The sequence below is a fragment of the Electrona antarctica genome (genome assembly GCF_951216825.1).
Source record: "Electrona antarctica genome assembly, chromosome: 23".
Taxonomy (NCBI): domain Eukaryota; kingdom Metazoa; phylum Chordata; class Actinopteri; order Myctophiformes; family Myctophidae; genus Electrona; species Electrona antarctica.
The window spans coordinates 5,955,611-5,968,976 of NC_136804.1; the positions used below are offsets into that span (position 1 = coordinate 5,955,611).

A 13,366-nucleotide genomic window follows, 5' to 3' on the forward strand; every position below is an offset into this window, starting at 1 on the left:
TTACCAGAAACACATACAAATCTATCCCTGAGTGACCACAAAATGGTTTACATTTGGTTACATTCATACACTCTCAGAATTAACCCATTCTGGGGGGGAACCCCTTTTGGTGTTTTAACTAAGCATTATGTTGTACTTTAGCTATAAAAAAATAGCCGATCTACAAGCTTGTAGGTCTGCTATTTTTTAAAAACCAGTGAAAATGCGGCACAAATCTTTGAATATATATTCTTTCAGAAGACATTTTTTAATTTTATTCGAAGTCAGGCCTAAATGGGTTAAGGGGATCTTTGCAAATAAAACATTTGAGAACCACTAGTACTAGAACCACTAGTACTAGAACCACGAGTACTAGAACCACTAGTACTGGTTGGACTCATAATGTGCCATCGTGTCCTGGTAAATAAGTGTCAGCCCAAAACAAATTTCCCATTGTGGACAATAAAGTTTACCTTCGCCCTGATACATGTTCTGAAGAACATTCAGTAATTGGGTCTTATGATCAAAATAAGAACATTATAATGTTATAATGAGTCAGACACCCTAACTTAACCCTAACCTCACAGGAAGCTACGGGTGATTTTTAACCCGCAGCGCGGATTAGTTTTAACCTGCCACACATGTCGGGAGCCACGGGTGATTTTTAACCCGCAGCACGGGAGATTTAAAAAAAAAAAAAAACGTTTTAAGGACTGTAGGACTGTTGGTATCTCTAACCAAGGTATGCATCACGTGTTAAACAGAATCTAACATTTTCCAAGTCTTTGCCACAGACACAGACATATCGATGACCCGACCCCTGGCTGTGGTTTATCATACAAAGTATGGCATTGATTCACTGTGTGACGAAATGTTAGAATGGACAGCAGACCATCACTGCAACGAGATGGCCTTAGTGTGGTAGCACATACTGGCAGAGCCAAGACAATATTACATGGTGGTTGTGCACTTACCCCGTTTGAGCAGCATCCCTATTTCGGCCACGCCATTATAGAATGGTGTACAATCTCAATGTGTGACATGAACCAGCATTGTGAGCTCGTACATAACATGAGCTATTTTCTTTTTGTTGTTATTTTATTTATTTATTTTACAATGTAGGCTATTTCCCATGTAGCAGCACCATCATATGGTGAAGCATAACTAGGGTTTAAGTGGTTCATAAGTGCCCCAAATGTGTAAAGTGTTGGATGGACGGCTGGACGGACCATCCAGTAAAGTGGTCATCCCCAGAGCTCTGCCACTAATAAGAAGTGCCTACAAACTACGTACAGTACAGAATGATACATGAATAAAGTGAACATGTGTTTAGATAGTTACCTTTTTGTCACCTTTCTTTGGTGATAAACACCTTGCAATGTGTCCTGAACCACATGTTGGACCTATTCTAGGCATGTCATCATAATCGGCGAACATTCAGCGTACATAACAGTTGCATGTTGTGCACTTGTAGATCTGTTATTTTTGGTTTAATGCTAAACCAGAAACTGCTACGTAGACTATACTGTTGGGTTCCAGTCTTCTTTGCAGGTGTCTCATGAAATTCATGGCTGTCTTCAGGAATGTCCTACCTTGTTACACTGAGATCTAGCTATCAGCGCATTGGACAAACAGGCTTTGGAATCAATCGTTTTCAGTACAGCGCTTCCCATTAAAACTGGTATTTGAAACGCCCCAGCACAAATGTACAATTCCCTTACATTTCCAGAATTCATACTACTTTGAAAATCTGTATTGATTTTCTGTGATCACACAATGCTATACTGTTGATTCATTGAAATGTTACTAGAATGTGACACGTTTAGAAAATCCTAGTTTTGAAGAAATGCCTTTTTTCATGCAGTTGTAATTTTGGATTAACTGACTTCTTTCCTGTATATAAACTATATAAAGTGTCAATAATTGATCGTGTAAATTAAACTCAAGGGAATAAACTTACTATGGAGACGTTTTAATTTATTTGTTCATAAATGACATTCAGCATTCTGTTCTGAACCACATAGCTGAAATGAATAGGCACGTTCTTGTACACTCAATTGACCACAAGAGAGCGCTATTACACTATAAGATACATCATGATATTTAGTGATTAGCAATGTCAAATGAAATGAAATGAAATTAAATCTATATTTACCCAGGGTATCTGGGCTAAGCTCAAGAACTTGTTTCCAGCCAGGCCCTGCTCATAGAACACATTTCATCGTAGTGGTTGACGCCTTGTTCAAGGGCATTTCAGCGGTGGTAATTTTAACGTGTCGGACGGCTGGTTCGAACTGGGAATCTTCCGGTATCTAGACCGCGCCGCTATCCGTTCGGCCACCGCTGCCACTGACACATGGTGTCATAACAACAAATATTGAATAGGCTAGTGTAACAAATGAACTGATCATATTCGATATTTTAATGTTAATATTATTATTATTTAGGCCTATTTTAAACTTCTACTCCAGTAGGCTCAGATTAGGCTATACACTACTTTTTGCTGCACTAAAAATAGGCAGATTTTGATTAGCCTAAGCTAAAATATAAATTAACGGATAAATGATTGCGTTATCTAACCAGCAGCAAGTAATTAGGCTATAAATCAGCCCACCTTTACCAGCTGCATTAAAGTGAACACACATTGATGCATTAATTAATAGGCTAATTAGGCCTACAATCCAATAACAGCAACATATCCGTGAGGTCACAGTGGCAGCCAACTGGCCAGTTTGAACCAGAATCACCGCAAATACATTTCTTCATTTACAACAATTGAACCATTTCCGTGACTATACTCTATACTAGTCAGTGCAATAACACTATGGCGGTGTTTCATTCAAGTGCCAGCTTTGTAGTAGAATGGTGTCGTGGAAACGGCAGGTTAATGTAGGCCGCCTACCAGTTATTTCCTTGAAGTTTCAATGTCCAGACTATTGTTATTTAGCCTACTGTTTGGAACAGTATATATATCGTTATTCGTTATAGTCTACTTAATAAGTAAAAAATGTAGGCCTACGGTAGACCACTCTAGTCTAGTTGTAACTTGCACGCCTATATTTCTACATTGTGGTAGCTTATACTGTTAACTTGAAAAAATATCTGGTTTAGAGAGAGAGAGAGGGTGTGTGCGTGTGCGACGCGCGTGAGTGAGTGAGTGAGTGAGAGGGTGGGGGACTTCTACCTACCCTACCACCTGGTAACCCAGACAAGCAGTATGGCTACAAAAAGTCCATGAAGCCACCACAGAGAGAAGTCATAGTATATAGCCCAAACTAAATTATATCATGATAACCCACTGTAGTTTCCTCAGGGCCATAATGTACTGACTTGGTGTGCGCCCCCGCTCCCCCATCTACACCAAATCCCTTTGCCAAAAATAGCTTCAAGCTACAAGCTTTGTGAGCTTGAAAAGGTATGCCAGGGACAGTTTTACGGCTCTAGCAGTGATTCTCAACCCGTTTAATTTCAAGGACCATTAGTCTACGGACCCCCATTTAATGGCATTTTCTATCTCTGGGACCCCCAATTTATATTCTAAAATCAATGTTAATTTAACTCTGAGAGTGTACAAATGGAACTAAATGTTCCATTTGGTTCCAAACTATCATGTAGCTGGACCTCCTGGAACTACCTCAAGGACCCCAGGGGGGTCCCTATAAGAGAAATCCGAGAATGTTCATACAGTGTCTTGATACTTGGACAGTTAAGCCTTACATAATTCCATTGCAAAAGTGTGACAGAGTAAAAAATGTCACTTTATTCGTCTTCAGAATGCGTCTCCTTGTGCTGTATTCTGGTCACTGTCACCCTGGCTCTTCAGGCAACGCGGCCTGGTGTAGTGCAAAATCTCTCCTCACACAAGTCATTAAGGCAGCTGTACAAATATATCAAAAATAGTTGTGCACTGACAGACTGACCGACTGTTCGGTCAGTCAATGAGTCAGTCAGTCGATCGATCCATCAATAAACAAACTACTCGGCCTGGGCCGTGGCTCAGCGGTCCAGGCACCTTGGCCGGTAGTCCGAGTCTGGCAGTGTGCCGCGGGTTCGACTCCCGATCCCGACTGCCCTTACTGCATGTCACTCCTCCATCTCTCTTCCCCGATTTCCTGTCAGCCTACCGTCTGTCCCTCTATACAAATAAATAAACAAACTACTCAATAAATAGACAGGTCCTGCGTTCCAAAGTAGTAAGACCATGTTTGTTCCACTGGTGGGAAATAGACAGGTGTGAAAAATAGACAGGCAGTGAAATATACACATTTGGAGACAAAGTTTTGTGAGCAAGAGTCCTTTTTCACTATACACCATATCCAAGGAGTTCACTAGAGCGGCAGCCATAACGTTCTTCTCTTATGGGGGTCCATGTTTTTCAAACATGCCAAGGGGGGGGGGGGGGGGGGGGGGGGTCCGTGGTAACCTGACTCCGCCAGATGGGGCAGCAGAGAGTACACTGGGTTCCCAGCAGGAGGGGGGAACCCAGTGTACTCTCTGCTGCCCCATCTGGCAGAGTCAGGTTAGGTCCATGGGCTAATTAGTGTCAATTCGGGGGTCCTTGACATGAAAACTGCTCTAAACCACATTCCCTGGAGATCCTGGGCTATATCTTGCCCCACCCCCTATCCCTAAACGTATTTGCCATTTTCTACTAATTTGAAAAACCTTTCAAAATAGTTCAAATAGTTGATCTACAAGCTCACAACGTGTCAATGTATAGCCTATCGGCTAGTTTTTCCAGAATAGAAAAAAAAGGCAAATAGGTTTAGGGATGAGTGGTAAGATGGGGCCCTCGTCTCCTTTTCAATCACAAACACATTAAAAAAAAACTAAAAAACGTTTTCTACCTTGAATATTTTCTTGCAAGCTGCAACGTCAGCAAACTTCCAACTGGTAGGCCAGTCAATCTAAGATTTGACCCAAAATAAATTGCAATAGTAATCGTTCAAGGTTTTTTATGATCCTTAGGTTCATCCAAATAACATGTTAAAAATTGATTATCTAAATTTTGGATCATGGTAAATTCAGGGGTTGAACGTCAGGGTACCATTGAAAACCCATATAAATTTTAATTATGTTTAAGTATCATGCAGCATGTCAAACTAGGGGTTATTCATGATTCTGAATCAATTGCAAGCATTGGTTTTGCACGGAAAACACTCCTTGGGCTAAAAACGGCCATAGCCGTCTTCAGAAATGTGACGGGTCATCACATTTGGGCAAGTGGCTATGGCCGTTTTTAGCCCAAGGAGTGTACAGTATGATTCATAGTGCTGTACAACGAGTTTGCTGCTGCAATAAGGACTGAATAAAACTTAAACTAGAGCAGGTTGGAGGAAACAAATACAGACTGATGCAGGCAAACAGTGTGGTTTATTGACACAATCGTACAGGCAAACCAAATCACAGGGCAATGCGCAGATAGTGGCCCATACAGGCATTACATTGAACAGCTCTATTCACCAGGCTGAAGAAAGAAATCTTAGGATCAGAAACAAAACAAAATGTGTCATGTGCAAATAATATTTTCCACACTCATTTCACTTTTGGTCAAGTGAAGTGAAATTAAGCTACTTTGCAGTGTGTGTCCCTAAAAGCTTTTATAGAGTATTTAAAGTTTTAAACATCGAGGGGGAAAAAGGTGGAACAACAAATCTAAATGTCACAACAACAAGCACCAAATCACTCCTGACTAACTGATGGATCTTTTCTTTAAAGTCAGTAAAACCTGAGTTGAGATTCACGATCCTATTTGAGGGGTGCTAGACCCTCCTATATACAGCTTTTGTCCTCACAGGTCTCAATATTTGCCATTGACAATGAAAGGAGAAATGAAGTGTGTGTGTGTGTGTGTGTGTTGGGGGGGGGGGTGAAGAAGGTAGAAATAACAGGATCTTTTAAATTTGGTCAGTTATGCAAATTACTATGGAAATGGAAATATTGGCAGCTTGGATCTGAGATAAAGAAACCGATTAGAAATTCTTGGATTGGTCACAGTAGGAAGGCTTCACTCTCCAGAATGGATGCACTGATGAGTTTTTAATGTTTTATACTGACTAAATAACTTTCCACATTTACCACACCCAAAAGGCCTCTCTCCAGTGTGAATTCTCCTGTGTGTCTTCAGGGTAGACATTAGAGCGAAGCTTTTCCCACATTGATCACAGCTGTAAGGCCTCTCCCCGGTGTGAATTCTCCTGTGTGTCTTCAGGGTAGACATTAGAGCGAAGCTTTTCCCACATTGATCACAGCTGTAAGGCCTCTCTCCAGTGTGAATTCTCCTGTGTCTCTTCAGGGTAGAACTTTCAGTGAAGCTTTCCCCACATTGATCACACCCAAAAGGCCTCTCTCCAGTGTGAATTCTCCTGTGTGTCTTCAGGGTAGACATTTGAGTGAAGCTTTCCCCACATTGATCACAGCTGTAAGGCCTCTCTCCAGTGTGAATTCTCCTGTGTGTCTTCAGGGTAGACATTTGAGTGAAGCTTTCCCCACATTGATCACAGCTGTAAGGCCTCTCTCCAGTGTGCATTCTCTTGTGTCTCTTGAGGTGAGACATTCGATTGAACTTTGTCCCACATTTACCACACCCAAAAGGCCTCTCTCCAGTGTGAATTCTCCTGTGTGTCTTCAGGGTAGACATTAGAGCGAAGCTTTTCCCACATTGATCACAGCTGTAAGGCCTCTCCCCGGTGTGAATTCTCCTGTGTGTCTTCAGGGTAGACATTAGAGCGAAGCTTTTCCCACATTGATCACAGCTGTAAGGCCTCTCTCCAGTGTGAATTATCCTGTGTCTCTTCAGGGTAGAACTTTCAGTGAAGCTTTCCCCACATTGATCACACCCAAAAGGCCTCTCTCCAGTGTGAATTCTCCTGTGTGTCTTCAGGGTAGACATTTGAGTGAAGCTTTCCCCACATTGATCACAGCTGTAAGGCCTCTCTCCAGTGTGCATTCTCTTGTGTCTCTTGAGGTGAGACATTGTGGTGAACTTTGTCCCACATTGATCACAGCTGTAAGGCCTCTCTCCAGTGTGCATTCTCTTGTGTGTCTTGAGGTGAGACATTTGAGTGAACTTCGTCCCACATTCATCACAGCTGTAAGGCCTCTCTCCAGTGTGAATTCTTTGGTGGATTTTGAGATTGTAAACTGAAGTGAAGCCTCTTCCACATTGATCACAGCAGCAACGTCTTGGTTTAGGTAGGTCCTGGTCTGGACAGGTATCTGAGGTAGAAAACATAGATCTGATAAGAGCTGGATTTGTGCATCAATCTGCCTTCAAGTTCAGACCCAACTTTATACACTTCACACTACTGTATACATTTAGTTGACCAGGGTGCCCCAGCTTCTATACTTGGTCCGCTCCTTTTTCCCTCTACGGCAAGTCTCTTGGCCAAAAAGAGCCGATCTACAAGCTCAAAATGTGTGAGCATTGTGAGCTTGTAGATCTGCTGTTAGTCAAATGTTCACCCGTAGATTAACTTGTTTGGGACCGAAACAGACCGTGGATAAGTGAAACCCACAGGTTTTATTTATCTAAAAGTAATAATGTACTCATACCGTACATAGGTATTATGACATGACCACCGGTTTTCAGTTTCAGATAAATGCATATGAATGAACCTGCACTAATTAATAATGTCCGGATTAAAAACCGGACCGAGGAAAACCGGACGCGGTCCAAAATGAACCGAGGATAATTCAAATGTATTAGACCTGGTCTGACCGTCCGTCCGTCCGTCCGTCCGTCCGTCCCGTAAGTGTAATCAGACGAGCTGCGTCGTGTGTTCTGCAACTTCTGCTCTGTGTGTGTGTATATATATATATATTAGTGCCCGTCCACACAGATAATGTCATGCTCCACACAGATTATGTTCCAACTTGCATCTTCCCACTGGCTTGGGAAAAAAAATCCATTCGGGGCAGACCCATGCTACCCTCTAATCTGCGTGACAATTCGTAAAGTGGTGCTAGACTTCACTTTCAAACATGTTTGTAACTTCAAACTCCAATTTAACCAGGATATATTAATTGAAAACACACGTCCTTGGTTCAAGTGAAGTTCTAATGACTATAAAAAAGAAAAAGAAATCACACCCGTGTGAACAGGGCGGTGCAACTATGCTGTTATTGTTATTGTACTGTACTGAACTCTAGCGCAAACCCCAGGTCACACAGCGCTACTGCAGCTGTCATACTGCTGAAACCGTCATACAGTATGTATGTACATACAGTACACACACACACACACACACACACACACACACACAGGGACACACACAGTGCTGCGTATTGGAGCGGCTAGGCACCGCTCAAAAAAAGATATTTGAATTAAGTGAAATCCCTGAAGATACCTTTAAATGGTGACTGTTGTATGAGCGCAACATTACACTCGAGCGTGTGCTTTACTGTGGTCATTGGCACTTCAGTGGCGCCTGTGGAACGACACGCTTGATGACGTCAACGACTGTGTGAGCAACACGGATACAAAGCGACAAATATGCATGTGTATCTTTGCATCTGCCTTTGTGAACGCAGCATCAGTCGTTGGTCCGGGAACCCCCAGGGGTCGCTGGGTGTGGTCGTTAACCCATTCTGGACGGGAACCCCTTTTGGTGTTTTAAGGGACCGAGTGCCGCGCTACAGTTTTTTTTTAACTAAAAACTTTGCTTCTGGGGGTCCCTGGAACAACACATTTCGAGATGGGGGTCGGCGGCCAAATAAATATGGGGGTCCTTGACATGAAATAGTTTGAGAACCACTTATATAGAAACTGAAAAACTGTCAGGATTTAGAAGACATTTGTAGAATTGTCCTCTTAATATAGCATGACTAGCACGACAATAATTTTAACAACTTTATCCATTATTATGTTGGCTGTTCAGATATAGCAGATCTACAAGCTCACAGTGTGTCACTTTGTGCTGCGTTGAGAGCTTGTACAGCTATTGTTAAAAATATATATCAAAATCGTTAAATCATTTTGAATTATATTGTTATGCTTTATGGTGTCGTCCACAGTTAAGTCTTGTATTTAGTTGTACTTGAAATGTACTGTAATTCTCCAAACTGTTAATAAATACTTCAATCAATCAATCAGTCCTTGACATGAAAATGTCTGAGAACCTACTGGTGTAGACTAAATAACATTGGCAAACTCATACAGCCAGAAATAAATCATGTGCAGTGCAGACAGATGTGTGGATGATTATAATTTCTCTATTAATCCTTTAGAATTGTATTTTGAAGCCTAGTTTCCGTCTGTAACGTTAGTGGCTCTCAATCTTTTCAGGCCACGAACCCACACAATAATCATATTTGAACTGTGTCTTAATTTCACACATCTTATATTTAATAGTGCAACACCAACTACTGAAGCAATCAAAATGTATTACTATTCTGAAATATCATCATGTGATAAATTACGTGGTATCAGATCAGGATAGAGTAGACCGGCATACTCGCCGATACCGATAAAAGCATTTTAGGCAGCATCAGCAGCTTTTCTGATACCAGGACAACTCTACCAATAAACAGTGATCAATTGTTTTATTCATAGATTCTGAGAGTGGTCCTCCACTTTTTCATGTCAAGGACCCCCCAAGTTGAAACCCTGAAAACAGTGTGCTAGGAACCCCAGAAGAGAACATTTGTGTTAAAATTGTACACATGACATCCAAGGTGTGCAGTAATTCACCACACAGCTTTGTCGCTCGCCAAAAAGAACAGATGTATGCTAATAATTGTAACAGTGAACATGTTTAGAGTATTAAAGCAGTACCTATTAGACTAAATGATTACAGTAACATAGTAAAACAGGTCATACCTATTCTGTGTAACTTGATCACTGGTAACATGGCGGCCTGCATCACTGCTGGTCTTCTCTTGAGATGTGATGATGAACCATCCAGACCTCTCAGGTCATCTGGGGAAGCTCTGCTTCCTGTCCCTGGAATCCAAACAGCATTTAGTTAATATGCACCACCACATACCTGAACAAACTGAACTGCTGCAACTCTGTTCTTTCAAAATGAGAGCTAAAAACTTTATTCTATTTGCCTTTCATCGACATGTTTTAATTATTCTTCTGCACTGTAATTTAACTCTTATTTTTCTGTTTTATTTCTTACGTTTGTTTGTACCGTTACTAGGGTATCCTTTTATAATGTTCTCCTTTGCTTAAAAGATTGAGTACACATAAGAAATACTTTAGTTAAAAAAAACAATTGAGGGGGGCCTAGTGAAAGTTACAGGTATGGTGTATGTTATTAGCTCCACTTGGAACCTCAACACAAACCGAGCTATGATATCAAATGTGATCTTAGCTTACCATAATCACAGTAATACAATCATATTCAATCATATTCAAGGGCATTTGGAGAGAAATTAGACTTCAGTCTCTTTATTGCGTAGGGGTGTGTGTCTCTGTCCAGGTGGTAATCATTGACACTCAATGATCACCAGGGAGGCAATTATTTTTCTGCAACTGTTAAATAAGTCTTCTAATCAGTGGTTTTCAACCCTTTTCATATCAAGGCTCTTTATTTATTCTGCATTTGAGCCACAGACAATTATTTGATGAGATTTAGACTTGCAGACCCAAAACAAAAGAATAGGTACATATTGCCATGCTGTATTGAGATTGGTACCATAGGAGATAACAGGCAAATGTTGATAAGAAAATAAAAAATAAAACAATTCTTCAAAAATTCTCTAATTGTGTAGACTTCTTGGAAATTAACTTCACAAACTAATTCAGATGTTTAACAATAATGTAACTCATGTGTAAAATAAAAACCAAATTGACACAGGTCCCTTTAAGTTTTGGTTTCATTTTACCAAATCTCCATCATTTAGCTGGGTCAGGTGACCACCACCTGGAACCCCCTCAAAGACCACTGGACACTGGTTGAGGAGAACTAGCCGCAATTTGCAACTCTAGAGTTGCAATACCCTCCATTGACTCCGCACTCATCCAATTTGGTTTGTGATCTGCTTGTTTTAAACAACGTTAAACTCAAACATTGCAGCTGTAGTCCAAGCTTGAATTGTTAACGGGTCGCGCTGCTGCCTCCTGCATTATGTGCAAATTCGAAACAGTTGGTACGCTGGGCCGTTCAGTGACTTATGACGAGTTCTTCCAAACTCCAGCACTTAGAGAAAAATAATCACCTGCACAGAATTTCTACAGAAAGTAGCTCGTAACATGTCTACGGGGGATTTTTATGAAAAACAAGCTCGGCAGATTAAAAGAGGATAATTCAAGCTTGGACTACAGCTGCAATGTTGGTGAGTTTAACGTTGTTTAAGACAAGCAGACCACAAACCAAATTGGTTGAGTGGGGAGTCAATGGAGGGTATTGCAACTCTAGATTCATCCCATTGTAAACAAATCTAGAGTTGCAAATTGCGGCTAGTTGAGAACCACTGTTCTGTAGTAAAATACATTTTCAGGTAGGCTTTTAGGTTGAACAATGTTCAGCCAACCAGGAAAGAGTACCCATTTGTCAGCTTTAAGTAGGTCCCATGCTTGATTTTATAGTGCTCACACTAGTAAAAATAAGAAAAAGGCCTCACACCCGTAGCTACGATGCTGTATATTTATTGACAAGAATCCAACGTTTCGACCTAGGATGTCTTCTTCAGGGAATAAAAAAGGGTGCTCACACTAAACACACACGACACACAAAGCCCATTTCACTGACAAAGCTACAGCGTTTTTAATTTTCAAACGAGCAATATTTCATACTCCAGCTTCCAGCATCATTCATAAAGTCTTACCTGGTTGTCTGTGCATAGTCAGAGAGTTTAAAACAAGCTAAAAGCGCAGGCTACCTCACTGATGATGTCTGCTGACAGTCTATCGGCAGTCGACAGAGAGGGGGCTGACCCACTAGGGCCTGCCCTATATAGGCGGGGTCGGTGGAGTTTATAACTAAACACACACACACACACACACACACACAAAAAGCCCATTTTACTGACAAAACTACAGGGTTTTCATTTTCAAACGAGCAGCTTTTGTTAGAGTTTGCATCTCTAATATTGGTGCTCATCTCTAAATATTAGCACTTATAGACACCTGATCACAGACAATTCAGTACCATCTAAGCATAGCAGGGCCTAGCCCCTCTTGGAACCCTCGTAACAGGTGCCACACAAAATAATTCAAGAATGTATTTAACAAATAACCTATTTCAAAGCAACAACAAAGCCCATTTAGGGGTATAATGTGGTCCTATCACTGCACTGGTAAATCTTCAATCACAATCACATTGGATTATTGTGAACTTGTTAATTGATACTGCCCCCATCTGGCGGAGTCAGTTCTGGGGCAAATGAGACTTTTTTTTCCTGAGACTGTTGTCTGGGTTGATCCTGATCATCATGGGCACATGGTTCCCAAACCTTTTCATGTCAAGGACGCCCACATTGATACTAATTAGCCCACGGACCCCCATTTGAAAAAGGTATGCCAGGGACCCCCATATAAGAGAAGAGTTTTACGGCTCTAGCAGTGATTCTCAACCCGTTCAATTTCAAGGACCCCCAGTTTGACATGCATTTAGTCTACGGACCCCCATTGAATGGCATAATCACATCACACGGGGCTACCTGTAATATAATGGCCTGTGGTTTGAAGCCATAATCCTTTGTGTTTATTTGGCAGCACAATTAATTGGTTTGCAAGTTTGACATATCAGCAGAATAGTTAGCCCCATATGTGCCCTGTCACTGCCCTCTCCCTACGCTCATTCTCCTACAGAATGAGCACAGAATTTAGCACATTTCCATTGCTAAATAAATGCTTATTTGGAAGTGGTCATATCCACCACATCTCCTTGGTGGACTCATGGTGGACTTGACTTTCTGAATTTTCATTCCATCCTCAGTGGACATGGCAGTTAAGACTGGTGCCAGCTCATAGGCGAGGGCATCCTCCACATGAACATCACAGTCAATAGGCAGGAGTATGATGACCCTTGAATAGATAGCATTTAGGTCATACACTTTGAGTGTATCATTTGAATGGATTTGGCTGTTGTTTCCACTTTAGATGGGATGGTCTTGTAAAATACCTTTGACCAGGATGTATTTTCATCTGCTGGTGACAAAAGATGGCCAAGCCAGGCTATCTTTACAGCACTGTCTACATTGACAAACTGTGTGTCTATCTACCCACTGATGATGTTCACAATACTCTCCCCTGAATGTCTGCTGTGTTCAGTGTCTTAAGAAGTCCAGTTCTGTCCTTTGTGTCTGCTAAACTCCTTGATTTAGCTTCCTCTTTGTGATAGAGATGTAGGCCTACTGTGGCAGTATCCCTGTTCTCCTCTTCCATCTCTTTCATGTCTGGCTCAATCTTGGAGCAGATGTGACAACTCAGGGCCAA

General features: G+C 41.4%; 1 long non-coding RNA gene across 1 annotated transcript; it reads right to left on the reverse strand.

Moving 5' to 3' along the window:
- Positions 1-5,341: 5,341 nt before the first annotated feature.
- On the reverse strand, positions 5,342-11,857 carry LOC306916028. Its single transcript, XR_013788915.1, has 3 exons — positions 11,755-11,857; positions 9,800-9,922; positions 5,342-7,197 (listed from the first exon to the last, which is right to left on the reverse strand). It is a non-coding gene; the product is annotated as an uncharacterized lncRNA (long non-coding RNA).
- Between the last annotated feature and the right edge of the window lie 1,509 nt (positions 11,858-13,366).